The sequence below is a fragment of the Sus scrofa genome, chromosome 3, assembly GCF_054392235.1.
Source record: "Sus scrofa isolate SSC_HxYL_T2T_F1_AM1 chromosome 3, Sscrofa_HxYL_maternal_Yorkshire_Landrace_v2.0, whole genome shotgun sequence".
Lineage (NCBI taxonomy): Eukaryota > Metazoa > Chordata > Mammalia > Artiodactyla > Suidae > Sus > Sus scrofa.
This window is the reverse complement of record NC_139385.1, coordinates 44788847-44803710: the sequence shown is the minus strand read 5'-3', so window position 1 is coordinate 44803710 and position 14864 is coordinate 44788847. Positions and strand designations below refer to the sequence as shown.

The following is a 14864-nucleotide window of genomic DNA, read 5'->3' as shown; positions in this document are numbered from 1 at the left end:
GTTCCCGCCGTGGTGCAGTGGTTAACAAATCTGACTAGGAACCATGAGGTTGCGGGTTTGATCCCTGGCCTCACTCAATGGGTTAAGGATCCACAGCCACGAGCTGTAGTATAGGTCGAAAATGTGGCTCGGATCCCTCGGTACTGCGGCTGTGGCGTAGGCTAGCACCTGCAGCTCCAATTAGACCCCTAGCCTGGGAACCTCCATATGCTGCAGGTGCAGCCCTAAAGAGACCAAAATAAATAAATAAATAAATAAATATTGAGGGGTTCCTGTTGTGGCTCAGTGGAAACAAATCTGACTAGCATCTATGAGGATGCAAGTTCGATCCCTGGCCTCACTCAGTGAGTTAATAATCCAGTGTTGCCGTGAGCTGTGGTGTAGGTCAGAGAGGCGGCTTAGATGCAGCTGTGTTATAGGCCGGCAGCTACAGCTCTGATTAGACCCCTAGCCTGGGAATCTCCATATGCCGTGGGTGAGGCCCTAAAAAGACAAAAAAAAAAAAAAAAAAAAAAAAAAAAAAGAAAAGAAAAAAGAAAAAAAAAGAAAGAAAGAAAGAAAAAAAAAGAATCTGGGAGATCCCGCTGTGGCTCAGCGGGTTAAGAACCTGAATAGTATCCAAGAGATGTGGGTTCGATCTCTGGCCTCACTCAGTGGGTTAAGGATCTGGCATTGCCACAAGCTCTGTGTAGGCTGTAGATATGGCTTGGATCTGGCATTGGAGTGGCTGTGGGGTAGGCCGGTGGCTACAACTCTGATTCGACCCCCTTGCCTGGGAACTTCCTTATGCCGCAAGTGCTGTCCTAAAAAATTAAAAAAAAAAAATGAGTCCTCCTACAAATTAGCAGGCAAAAGAGAGAACATCATATGACACTATGGGATAGAGTCTGCAAAATCCCAACTCTGGAAAGCTCTGCCAACTTGGATTTCTTAAATAAATTTCAAAGAGAACGTAAAGTAGTTGAAAGGAGATCCTGCAGATTAAGAGATTTAAGAAATATAACCCTGATTCCAACAAATTAAAATAATGAGACAACTGAAAATTGAAACACTGACTGTTATGAAATGATATAAAGAAACTGATTTTATGAAAAGATGCTCATCATTGCTAATAGTTAGATAAATGCAAATCAAAACTACAATGAGGAACCACCTCACACTGGTCAGAATAGCCATCATTAAAAAGTCTACAAATAACAAATGCTGGAGAGGGTGTAGTGAAAAGGGAACTCTCCTACACTGTTGGTAGGAATGTAAATTGTTACAACCGCTATGGAAAAACACTATGGAGGATCCACAAAAAACTAAAAACAGAGTTATCTTATGATCAAGCAATCCCACTCCTGAGCATCTATCTATCCAGACAAAAACTATACTTTGAAAAGACACAGGCACCCCAATGTTCACTGCAGCACTATTTACAACAGCCAAGATATGGAAACTGCCTAAATGTCCACTGACAGATGACTGGATAAGGAAGATGTGGTACATACATACAATGGAATATTACTCAGCCATAAAAAATGAGAGAATGCCATTTGCAGCAACATGGGTGGACTTAAGAGATTCTTATCCTAAGCAAAGTCAGTCAGAAAGACAAAGACACATGATATGACATATTTGGAATCTAAAATATAATGCAAGTGAACCCATCTGCAAAACAGAAACAGACCTAGAGAACAGGCTTGTGGTTGCCAGGGGGGGGTTGGGGTGGGAGAGGGGAGGGATGGACTGGGAGTTTGGGATTAGCAGATGCAAACCATTATGTATATATATATTGAATAAACAACTAGGCCCTACTGCATAGCACAGGAAAGATATCCAGTATCCTTTGATAAACCATAGTGGAAAAGATAAAAAAGAATATGTATATATGTATGTATACATGAATAACTGAATCGCTTTGCTGTGCCATAGAAATTAACACAACATTATAAATCGACTATACTTCCATAAAATTAAAAAAAAAATAAGGTGATGAAGTCAAGCTTCATTGAGAAAATGATCTTGGAGCAAAGATGTGCGGGAAAGAGCGTGTGTGGGACTCTCCAGGGACGAGCTCCGCAGACCCAGGGCATGGAGGAGGCAAGGGAGCCCGGGCGGCTGAGGGAGAAGGAGGTGAGGTTACAGAGGAACCGAGTGAAGATGGGAGCCGATGGCAAAGGTGGTGCCTCCATTCTTGGGTGTCCTCCGACTTCTGGTTTTCTCTCATTCCCCAGAGCATCCTGATTTCACCCATATCTGGACTCTCCGCAGACGGTCAGTGTGTGGATATTAGCCTTTCCGTTGATCCGCATCCCCGGAGACTCCCCTTTTTCCCTCTTACCCAGCTTCATCTCCATGGTCAACTGTCCACACCAGCTCACACGCCCTCTTTGCCTCCCTCACATTATTGGACTTGTTTGGCAAAACCACCGCCGGGGGTGCAATCCAGCTCGCTGTCTATCCTTCATTTGCACCCGAGAGTAGAAGGTGGCTGAGAAAAAAGCATGTGACCAGGTGGACTGGTGTCCCTTTAAGTAAGGATCACCAACCTCAAATAGGGGCGTCCCCTCGTGGCTCCTAACCTGGCGTGGTCATGGCTGTGGCTCTGGTTACAGCTGTGGCACAGGTTCAATCCCGGACCCTGGAACTTCCACATGTCACCAGTGCGGCAAGAACAACAACAAAAAATCTCACGGGGGTCGGGGGGAGATACCCAAAACCTCAGGGAAAAAACCCCAAACCTCAAATGGGTGCTATTCCACGGGGCAATCATACTGTAATTCCGTAGTTGGTCAGCCTCCCCCTTCCTCTCCTCAGGACTCCACCACCACCTTCCCAGCCTCACTCTCAGTTGATGCCTTGCTTCCTACTCTGCTGAGAAAATTAAACCCGTCACAAGAGAACGGGTTGTACACACTCCCCGAAACACATGAACTTGCATCACGGCCTGTACATATCTCTGCCTTCTTGCTGGTGCTGCTGTCGGAAACCAATGCCTGCACCTCGGAATGAGACCCACCCTCTCTTTTGCCTGTTCGAGCACAAATCTCCAAAAATTCCCTCCGACTTAGGTCATCGACTCCCCCTCACTACTAGATCTTTTTCTTCGGAATATAAAAATGCTTTTACTTCTCCCACCCTTAAAAGGATCCCATTTCGTGTTTTAATTTTTAATATTTTTTATTAAAGTATAGTTGATTTACAATATTGAGCCAATTTCTGCTGTAAGCTTCCATCTCTTGATCCTATTTCCCCTGGTAGTTATCACCCATGTCTCAGCTTCATTTGCTGAAGGACTCCCTTTGAGTTGTCTGTATGTATAGTTTCTATTTCTTTCCTCCAATTAAAAAAAAAAAATCCAGGAGTTCCCATTGTGGCAAAAGTGGAATTGAACCTAACTAGTATCCATGAGGACATGGGTTCAATCCCTGGCCTCACTCAGTGGGTTAAGGATCCGGTGTTGCTGTGAGCTGTGGTGTAGGTCAAAGATTCGGCTTGGATCCCGAGTTGCTGTGGCTGTAGTGTAGGCTGGCAGCTGTAGCTCCGATTCGACTCCCAACCTGGTAACTTCCATATGCTGTGGGTATGGCCCTAAAAAGCAAAAAAAAAAAAAAAAAAAAAGTCCAGATTTTCCACCCCGGCTCAGTGGGTTTAGAACCCGGCTCGTATCACTAGCATCCATGGGAATTCGGGCTTGGATCCCTGGCCTTGCTCAGCAGGTTAAGGATGCAGCATCGCTGCAAGCTGTGGTGTAGGTTGAAGGCATGGCTCGGATCCTGTGTTACTGTGGCTGTGGCTGTGGTGTAGGCCAGCAGCTGCAGCTCCAGTTCAACTCCTAGCCTGGGCACCTCCACATGCCATAGGTACAGCCCTAAAAAAGCCAAAAAAATCCATTTGCCCATCCCCGTTCATACGTGATTGTCATACCTTTTACTTCAATATATACTAAGTAGACCTTATCTACAATGGTCTTGTTTTAAATAGTCAATGGGTTTTAAGTCCATTATTGAAATAAGATCTTATTTGCCGTTTCCAGGGCGCTTCCCTTCTTCCCGTCCATCTGAATTTCCACTGAGAACCATTTTCCTTTAACCTGAAGGATGTCCTTTTGCATTTCTTTTGTTTGTTTTTCTTTGGGGGGGTGTTTTTGGTTGCACCTGTGGCACACAGAGGTTCCTGGGCTGGCGATCAAACCCATACCACAAGAATAACCTGAGCCACAGCAGTGACAACACCTTAACCACTAGGCCACCAGGGAACTCCCTTTTCACATATCTTAACATGACAGGTCTACTGGCAACAAATTCTCTCAGCTTTTATCTGAAAATAAATTTATTTCACCCTCAATTTTTTTTTGTCTTTTTAGGGGCACACCTGCACCATATGGAGGTTCCCAGACTAGAGGTCAAATTGGAGCTGTGGCTGCCTGCCTACACCACAGCCAGAGCAACACCACATCTGAGTCATGTCCGAAACCTACACTACAGCCACAGCAATGCAGGATCCTTAACCCACTGAGTGAGGCCAGGGATGGAACCTGCATCTTCATGGATGCTAGCCAGATTCGTTTCCACTGAGCCAGGACTAGAACTCCTCAGCCTCAATTTCTTGAAGGGTATTTTTATGGATATAAGATTTGGGTCTAATTTTTTTTTCCTTTCAGCACTTTCAAGTTGTCTTTGGCATAGTCTTGCATGGTACCCCGGCCTCCACGACTGCTAAGTGGACATTGAGCGGGCATTCAGAATGCCGTTTCCAAACATGCAACGTGCCTTGTTTTCCTGATGCTTTCAAGACTGCTCCCATTATCTCTGCTGTTCAGCAGTGTGACTAGGAGCTCCAGGTACAGTTCTCCTTTCACTTATCCATGCTTGGAGCAAAGGTAAGTTTATCCCTATAAACAGGTATTAAAAAAAATCAAACCTGGGGACTTCCTGCTGTGGCCCAATGAGATCGTCAGCATCTCTGCAGCACCAGGATTAAGATTTGATTCCCAGCCTGGCACAGCAGGTTGAAGAATCTGTGGTTACCACAGTTGCCGTGTGGGTCGTAACTGCAGCTGGGATCTGAGCCCTGGCCTGAGAAGTCCATACGCCTCTGGGTAGGAAAAAAAAAAAAAAAAAAAAAATCAAACCTGGGATATTTTCAGCAATGATTTTCTTAGTTTTTTTTTTTTTTTTTTTTTTTCTGTTTCAATACAGCTCTCTTCACTCTGGAATTCCACTTTTTTTTTTTTTTTTTTGGTCTTTTGTCTTTTTTAGGGCTGCACCTTGCGGCATATAGAGGTTCCCAGGCTAGAGGCACAATCGGAGCTACAGCTGCCGGCCTACACCACAGCCACAGCAACGCCAGATCCGAGCCGTATCTGTGACCTACACCACAGCTCATGGCAATGCCAGATCCTTAACCCACTGAGTGAGGCCAGGGATCGAACCTGCGACCTCACGGTTCCTAGTCGGATTCATTTCTGCTGCGCCACAACGGGAACTCCTCCGGGATTCTGATTGTATGGATGTCTGACTGCTCCAACCTGGTCACTGAAGTTTTGTCGTCTTTCTTCTTTTTCCCTCTCTCTTCTTCAGAGTGGCTCGTTTCTGTTGTGTCCTCAAGAGAACTCCAATCTATTATCAAGGCCATCCAGTGAATTTTTTCTTTTTTGCTTCAGTTATTTCAGTTTTCAGTTCTAGAATTTGTATTTATCTTCAGTATTTTCAATTTCTTTGATGAAATTCTCTATTGGTTTACCTTTTTTTTTTTTTTTTTTTTTTTAAGGGCTGCACCGGCAGCACATGGAGGTTCCCAGGCTAGGGGTCGAATCGGAGCTGCAGCCACCAGCCTACGTCACAGCCACAGCAACGCAGATCCCAGCCAGATGTGCACGGCAGCTTGCGGCAATGACACATCATTAACCCACCGAGCAAGGCCGGGGATCGAACCTGCATCTTCCTGGATCCCAGATGGGTTCTTAACCTGCTGAGCCGAAATGGCAACTCTGGTTTACTCACCACATTTTCCCTTAATTCTTTGAGCTTATTTTCCTTTATAAATATTTACAATAGCCTCTTTAAAATATTTGCCTGCTAACTCCAACATCTGGGCCATCTTTTGTTCCGTTTCTATTGACTGCGTTCATCCTTGCCTTTGGATCAAGTTTTCTTGTTTATTTGCATGTCTCTCAGTTTTTGATTGAATAATATTGTGGTTAACACATTGAAGAGACAACAGCCTCTATTATCTTCCTCTGAAAAGTACTAATTCTCATTCTAGCAGACACTCCTATTACTGGTCCATCACCTTGAACTTAAGTGGGCTTGTCCTCACACTTGTTAGGGGAGACCTGTAGAAAGCCAGGGTTTCCTCCAGCCCCTCTGACTTCACAAGACTCAACCTTCCAAGTCTGCCTCTGCTGTGGACCTTTATGTCATTTGGCAGTGGACGTTGCTAGAAGATGATAGAACACATCTTATTCTAGGGCAGGGTTTGGCAAACTGCAACCTGTGCACCAAACCCTCATCAGCTGTTTTATGCAAATTATGTTTTAGTGCAACACAGCCATATTCATTCATTATATGTCCCTATGGCTGCTTTTACCCTGCAACAGCTGAGCTGAGTAGTTGTGGCAAAGACCATACAGCCTGCAAGGCTTCAAGTGTTTAATATCTGCCTAACTGGTACCCGCTCTTGGGCATAGTTTTTGCTCCTCAAGATAGCCTTCAGCTGGATGCTAGGACTTTCCTTTTTTTTTTTTTTTTTTTGGTCACACTGACTGCATGCAGAAGTTCTGGACCAGGGATCGAACCCACGCCAAAGCAGTGACAATGCCACATCCATAACCTCCTCTGCCACACGAGAACTCCGCCCGGACTCTTGATGAGATGCCACTGTGGTCTTTACTCTGGCAAAGCCAGGACTCCAGTGTGGCCAGCACTGCCCTTCCTCTAGGCTCTGCTTGCCCCCACTGTTTGGAGCAGCTCTGATAATCCTGGGTTAGTTTCATTGTGTATGTGTACAGCCCAGGCCTTAGCCATGGACTCATGGGGGACCCCCCTCTCCAAAACATATGGGGCCTCTTTCTCAAAAGCTTCCTCCTCTCCAGGCTTCACCCCACAGATTTCAGCTGCTTTAGGTTTGCAGAGCCAGAATGTATGCTTCCTCATCTTAGTCAGTTGCCACTATGTCCATTCAGTATCCAGCTCTTGCACTGGGCTGAGAAGTGGTCCCGAGGCAGAGAGTTGAGCAAGCGTGGCACTCACTCCTGACTCTCCCTCCTCTGGGGAGTCACTGTCCGGCCTCTTGGTTCCGGTGCCTGAAATCAGTTGCCTCTTACATTTCTCCAATTTTATTGGCCGTTATGTTCTCCAGTAAAAATTTATTTTATCAGGGCAGGAAGCAGAGGCTCCACACTTTTTCTTTTTTTCTTTTGTCTTTTTACGGCCGCACCTGAGGCATGTGGAAGTTCCCAGGCTAGGAGTCCAATTGGAGCTGCAGCTGCCAGCCTACACCACAACCACAGCAATGCTGGATCCAAGCCATGTCTGCAACCCACACTACATCCCACGGCAACGCCGGATCCTTTAACCCACTGATCGAGGCCAGGGATCGAACCCGCATCCTCATGGATACTGGTCAGGCTCCTTACTGCTGAGCCACAACGGGAACGCCGACACTTTTTCTTAAACCCATTCCAGGCTGGATTTCACCCCAACATTCCATGGCAAACTGCACTTGTCAAGAACATCAGTCGCGGCTCCGCGGGTTAAAAACCCAACTAGGATCCATGAGGATGTGGGTTCCATCCTGAGCCCCCCTCAGTGGGTTAAGGATCAACATTGCCATGAACTGTGGTGTAGGTCGCTGACTCAGATCCCTCGTTGCTATGGCTGTGGCATAGGCCAGAGATGCAGCTCCGATTCAACCCCTGGCCTTGGAACCTCCATATGCCGCAGATGTGGCCCTAAAAAGCAAAAAGAAAAGAAAATAGATCTTTAGTTGTGGGGGCAAAAAAAAAAATTAGTTTTGGGAGATGGGGAATTGGTGGTTATTGGATAAAGGGTGCAGATTTCTCTTTGGGTAATGAAGCTGTTCAAAAACCGAGTGTGGTAATTGATGCACGGTTCTGTGAATTCCCCAAGGGCCACTGAACTGTAGACTTTCTTTTATTTTATTTTGTCTTTTGTCTTTTTAGGGCCACACCTACAGCATATGGAGGTTCCCAGGCTAGCGGTTGAATCAGACCTGTAGCCACCGGCCTACACCACAGCCACAGCAAAGTGGGATCTGAGCCACATCTACGACCTCCACCACAGCTCCCGGCAATGCTGGATCCTTAACCCACTGAGCGCAGCAGGGATGGAACCTGCAACCTCATGGGTACAAGTCGGGATCATTAACTGCTGAGCCATGGTGGGAACTCCTGAACTGTACACTTTCAATGGGTAAACTGTATGATAAGTGAATTATATACCAACAGAGCTTTTTTAAAAAATTAAAAAAAAATTTTAAAGGCTCTCTCTGTATGTTGCATTGAGAATAGACTTGGGGATGGGGTGGAGGCAAAGCTGGATATAAGAATTCCAGGAAGGACACTGAAGCTGGGTGGCAGAGGCTTGGTCTGGTGCTACAGTGGAGAAGGTGAAAAGTGATTAGATTCTAGATAGCCTGACAAACTGGAAGTGAAAAAGAAAGGGGGCAAAGATGACTCCTAATTTTATTCTGAGCAACTGGAGCAATTTTATTCTGAGCAGTCTGGCACAAAAGCAGAAATATAGATCAGTAGGAACAGGAAAGAGAGCCCAAAAATAAATCCACGCACCTATGGTCAACTAATCTATGACAAAGGAGGCAAGAATATTTGATGGAAAAAGCCATCAATAAGTGGTGCTGGGAAAACAGAACATCTACATGTAAAAGAATGAAATTAGAACGCGCCCTAACACCATACACAAAAATAAACCCCAAATGCATTAAAGACCTAAATCTAAGACCAGATACTATAAAGCTCTTAGAGGAAAACATAGGCAGACATAAAACACAGCGGTATCTTCTCAGAACCACCTCCTAGAGTAATGACAATAAAACAAAAATAAACAAATGGGGCCTAATTAAACTTAAAAGTTTTTGCACAGCAAAGGAAACCCTAAGCAAAATGAAAAGACAACCCACAGAATGGGAGAAAATATTTGCAAATGAAATGACTGTCAAGAGATAAATCTCCAAAATATACAACCACCTGCTGCAGCTCAATAACACACACACAAAAAAACCTCATTAAAAAATGGGCAGAGGATCTAAATGCATAGTTCTCCTAAGAAGACATATAGATGGCCAAAAAACACATGAAAAGATGCACAATATCACTAATTATTAGAAAAATGAAAATCAGAACTACTATGCAGTACCACCTTACACCAGCCAGAATGGCCATCATCAGAAAGGCTACAAACAATAAATGCTGGAGAGGTGCAGAGAAAAGGGAACCCTCTCACACTGTGGTGGGAATGTAAATTGATACAACCACTATGGAAAACAGCAAAAGCTAAAAATAAAACTGCCGGAGTTCCCGTCGTGGCGCAGTGGTTAACGAATCCGACTAGGAACCATGAGGTTACGGGTTCGGTCCCTGCCCTTGCTCAGTGGGTTGGGGATCTGACGTTGCCGTGGGCTGTGGTGTAGGTTGCAGACGCGGCTCGGATCCCGCATTGCTGTGGCTCTGGCGTAGGCCGGTGGCTGCAGCTCCGATTCGACCCCTAGACTGGGAACCTCCATATGCCGCGGGAGCGGCCCAAGAAATAGCAACAACAACAAAAGACAAAAAGACAAAAGACAAAAAATAAATAAATAAATAAAATAAAACTGCCATACGATCCAGCAATCCCATTCCTGGGCATCTATCCAGAGAGAACCGTAATTTGAAAAGATACATGCACATCAATATTCACTGCAGCACTATTTACAAGAGCCATGACATGGAAGCCACCTAAATATCCATCAAGAGAGGAATGGACAAAGGAGATGTGGTACATATAAACAATGAAATACGACTCAGCCATGAAAAAGAATGAAATAATACCATTTGCAGCAACAGGGATGGACCTAGAAACTATTATTCTACGTGAAGTTAGTCATACAGTGAAATGCATCCAAAGTTTGTTATGTAGGTGAATTCTACTGAAAACTCAAAGAGTGAAAGTCTCCTATCTCATGTAAACTGTTCCAGAAAGAAAAAAAATGAGGGACAGTAACTCACCTAATTCTATGAGACAAGGACAATTTGAATAGAGGAAACTACAAGTCAATCTAATTTATGCAAAAATCCTAAATAAATATTAACAAACCGAGTATGGCAATATATTAAACATGCTAACAGGAAAACAAGTAAACTTACAATAAAGTTATGATCATGTAAAGTTTATCCCAGAAATAAAATGACAGTTTAACATTAGAACATCAATTTGTGGGAGTTCCCATTGTGGCACAGCAGAAATGAATCTGACTAGTATCCATGAGGATGAGGTTCTGATCCCTGGCCTCGCTCAGTGGGTCTGGGATCCAGCACTGCCATGAGCTGTGGCGTAGGTCACAGACACGGCTCAGACCCTGCGTTGCTATGGCTGTGGTGTAGGCTGGCAGCTGTATCTCCAATTCAACCCCTAGCCTGGGAGCCTCCATATGCCACAGGTGTAGCCCTAAAAAACAAACCAAAAAGAAATTCTACTTGTGTATTTCACAGCATGAACAGATGAAAGGAAAAAATGTATATTCATCTCAAATTCAGAAAAACTGCTTGAGGAGTTCCTGCTGTGGCACAGTGGGTTAAGAATCCAACAGCAGTGGCTTGGGTCACTGTGGAGGTGTGGATGTACTCCCTGGCCAGTGCTGTGGGTTAAAGGATCCCACACTGACAGCTGCATGGGAAGGCTGACAGTCTTAAAGTGATAAAGTGTAGCTACCCAAACTTAAATTGGTACGTATGTTGCGATGCAAGTTCCAACATTCCCTCCCAAACTGCTTCACCTTCAACCCTCTCCATTATACAAATATTTGATTCAGCAGTTTAAGATCTAGCCATAAAATCAAATACAACGAACACAGTGAAGGACAAACATCATATGATAACACTTACATGTGGAATCTTAAAAAAAAAAAAAAAAAAAAAGGGATCCAAATGAAACTTTTATGGATAGAATTTTAAACACTGAATCAATTTTTTTTTCTTTTTTAGGGCTGCACCCACAGCATATGGAAGTTCTCAGGCTAGGGGTCGAATTGGAGCTGCAGCTTCTGGCCTGCACCACAGCCACAGCAACACTGGATCCTTAACCCACTGAGCGAGGCCAAGGATCGAACCCGCATCCACATGGATATGAGGTTATCACTAAGCCACAATGGGAACTCCTGAATGAAATATTTTTATGGTTGCAAGTTAATACACATATTGAATTATTTTTCAAATTTGCTTATTTTACCCGTTTTTAAAATAAGGGTATGAGGTTATTCACAAAACTCTCTTTTTTTTTTTTTTTTTTGCCTTTTCTAGGGCCACTCCCACAGCATATGGAGGTTCCCAGGCTAGGGGTTGAATCGGAGCTGTAGCCACTGGCCTACGCCAGAGCCACAGCAACGCAAGATCGGAGCCACATCTGCAACCTACACCATAGCTCATAGCAACGGCGGAGCCTTAACCCACTGAGCAAGGGCAGGAACCGAACCCGCAACCTCATGGTTCCTAGTCAGATTCATTAACAACTGCGCCACGACGGGAACTCCAAAAACTCTCTTTTTTTATTTATTTTTAATTAAAAAAAATTTTTTTTCGGTGAAATTTATTTCAGTACAGTATTTCCTCCCTACTTTTAATCTCAGATGTAATTTGTCAGCAATTTCTGTTAGTTTTTCTCCAAAATAAATCTCATTTCCAACGCTCTTTTCTTCAAGTCATCACCTTTTCTCGCATGGGCCACTGTGATACTGTCCTAACTGGCTTCCTGATTCCACCGTTCCATCTCTATAACTTGTTGTCCATGCCATGGCCAGGGTGATGCTTTATTTATTTATTCCCATTTTTTAAAATTACTCAAATGAATTTATCACATCTGTAGCTGTATAATGATCATCACAATCCAATGTCACAGGATTTCCATCCCACAGCCCAAGCACATCCCCCCACCCGCCAAGCTGTCTCCTCTGGAGACCATAAGTTTTTCAATGTCTGTGAGTCAGCATCTGTTCTGCAAAGAAGTTCAGTCTGTCCTTTTTTCAGATTCCACATGTCAGTGAAAGCATTTGGTGTTGGTGTCTCATTGTATGGCTGACTTCACTTAGCATGGTTGTTTCTAGGTCCACCCATGTTGCTAAAAATGCTGGTATTTTGTTCTTTTTAATGGCTGAGTCATATTCCATTGTGTATATGTACCACATCTTCCTGATCCACTCCTCCGTCGATGGGCATTGAGGTTGTTTCCATGTCTTGGCTATTGTAAATAGTGCTGCAATGAACACTGGAGTACATGGGTCTTTGTGAGTCATGGATTTCTCTAGGTAGATGCCCAGGAGTGGGATTGCTGGATCAAATGGTAGTTCTATCTTTAGTTTTCTGAGGAATCACCATACTGCTTTCCACAGTGGTTGCACCAATTTACAATCCCACCAACAGTGTACTAGGGTTCCTTTTTCTCCACACCCTCTCTAGCACTTATTGTGTGTAGACTTTTGGATGATGGCCATTCTGGCTGGTATAAGGTGGTACCTCATCATGGTTTTTGATTTGCATCTTTCTAATCATGAGTGATGTTGAACATCTTTTCATGTGTTTTTTGGCCATCCGTATGTCTTCTTTGGAGAATTGTCTATTTAGATATTCTGCCCATTTTTTGATAGGCTTGTTTGTTTTTTTGATATGGAGCTACAGAAGTTGTTTATAAATTTTGGAGATTAATCCCTTGTCAGTCGATTCACTTGCAAAGATTTTCCCCAAAAATATGGAATGCTTAACGAATTTGCGTGTCATCCCTGCACAGGGGCCATGCTAATCTTCTCTGTATCGTTCCAATTTTAGTATATGTGCGCCGAAGTGAGCACAAAACTCTCTTTTAAAAAAAAATGCTAATTGTTGGGAGTTCCTGTCATGGTACAGCGGAAATGAATCTGACTAGGAACCATGAGGTTGTGGGTTCGATCCCTGGCCTTGCTCAGTGGGTTAAGGATCCAGCGTTGCCATGAGCTGTGGTGTAGGTCGCAGATGCGGCTCGGATCCCGCGTTGCTGTGGCTCTGGCGTAGGCCGGCGGCTACAGCTCCGATTGGATCCCTAGCCTGGGAACCTCCATATGCCGCGGGAGCGGCCCAAAGAAATAGCAAAAAGACAAAAAAAAAAAAAACAAACAAAAAAAAAACCAGAAATACAACTGAGAAAATCAATGACAACAAAAGCTAGTTCATTGAAAATATCAGCAAAATTGATAAACTTCTAGAAGAAAAATTAAAATTTCCAATATCAGGAATTAAAGAGGAAAAACGAAACACACCCTGGGGAGAGGAATAATAAAAGAATATAAGGAACAACTTTATGTCAACAAATCCAAAAACTTAAATGAAATGGACAAATTCCCTGACATTAACAAAGGTCACCCAAAAAGCTTAAAGTTGTGTCTAACAAAGACATTAGGCTTGTAGTTAAAAACATTCCCGCAATGAGTTCACCAGGTCCAAGTGGCCTTACTCATGAATCTGACCAAACATTTAAAGAAAAAAACCAAAAGTGTACATGAGGTTTTCCAGAAGACAGAAGAGGAAAGAACAGATTTCATTTTATGAGGTCTGTGATCCTCTACACCAATATCGGGCAAAGCTCGCCAAAAAATTTGCAGACCAATATTCCGAATGAACACAGACACAAAACAAGCACGTTTCATATATCATGACCAAGTGGGGTTTGCCCCCAAAATGCCAGGTTCCACATTTGAAAATCCATCATTGCAATGAACCTGTTCAGTCACTGCGGTGTGAAGGAAAAGGGCTCCCTAAGAGGCATCCACGTCCAGTCCCTGGGTCCTGCGAAGGTGACCTTATTTGGAAGAAGGGTCTTTGCAGGTGTGATTCAGTTAAAGGACCTGGAGTTCCCACTGTGGCACAATGGGATTGGCAGCGTCTTGGGAGTGCTGGGACACAGGTTCGATCCCTGGTCCTGGCACATGGGGTTAAGAATCTGGAGTTGTCATAGATGCAGCTTAAGTCACAACTGTGGCCTATGGCCCAGATCTGATCCCTGGCCCAGGAATTCCATATGCCGGTGGAGCTCGCCAAAAATGGGGTGGAGTGGGGTGGGGTGGGTGGGGAATGGAGTTCCCATTGTGGATCAGTGGAAATGAAGGTGACTAGTATCCATGAGGATGCAGGTTCAATCCCTGGCCCCACTCTGGCGTTGCTGTGGCTGTGGTGTAGGCTGGCAGCTGCAGCTCTGATTAGACCCTTAACCTGGGAAATTTCATATGCCACGGTGCAGCCCTAAAAAGCAAAAAAAAAAAAAAAAGAAAGAAAGAAACAAGAAAAAGAACTCTCAGCAAACCTGAACAGAAGTAAAAAGGGAAGTTCTTCAACCTGATGAGAGGCAACCACAGAAAATCTATAGCTAACATCACATTTAGAAGGGAAAGAATGAATTATTTTCCCCTTACGATTAGGAACAAGGTAAAGATAGCCACTTTCACCCAGCTGATTGGACACTTTGATGGAGGGCCTATCCAGTTCAACAATACAGCATGGATAGAGAATAAAATGCAAACTTTACTTTTTTTTTTTTTTTTTTTTTGGTCTTTTTAGGGCTGCACTGTGGCATATGAAAGTTCCCAGGCTAGGGGTCCTATCGGAGCCGTACCGCCGGTCT

At 44.1% G+C, this 14864-nt stretch overlaps 1 non-coding gene across 1 annotated transcript; it reads right to left on the bottom strand.

Moving 5' to 3' along the window:
• Nucleotides 1-12956: 12956 nt before the first annotated feature.
• LOC146404580 (U6 spliceosomal RNA) lies at nucleotides 12957-13062 on the bottom strand. Its single transcript, XR_014842631.1, has one exon. It is a non-coding gene; the product is annotated as a U6 spliceosomal RNA (small nuclear RNA).
• Nucleotides 13063-14864: the final 1802 nt, after the last annotated feature.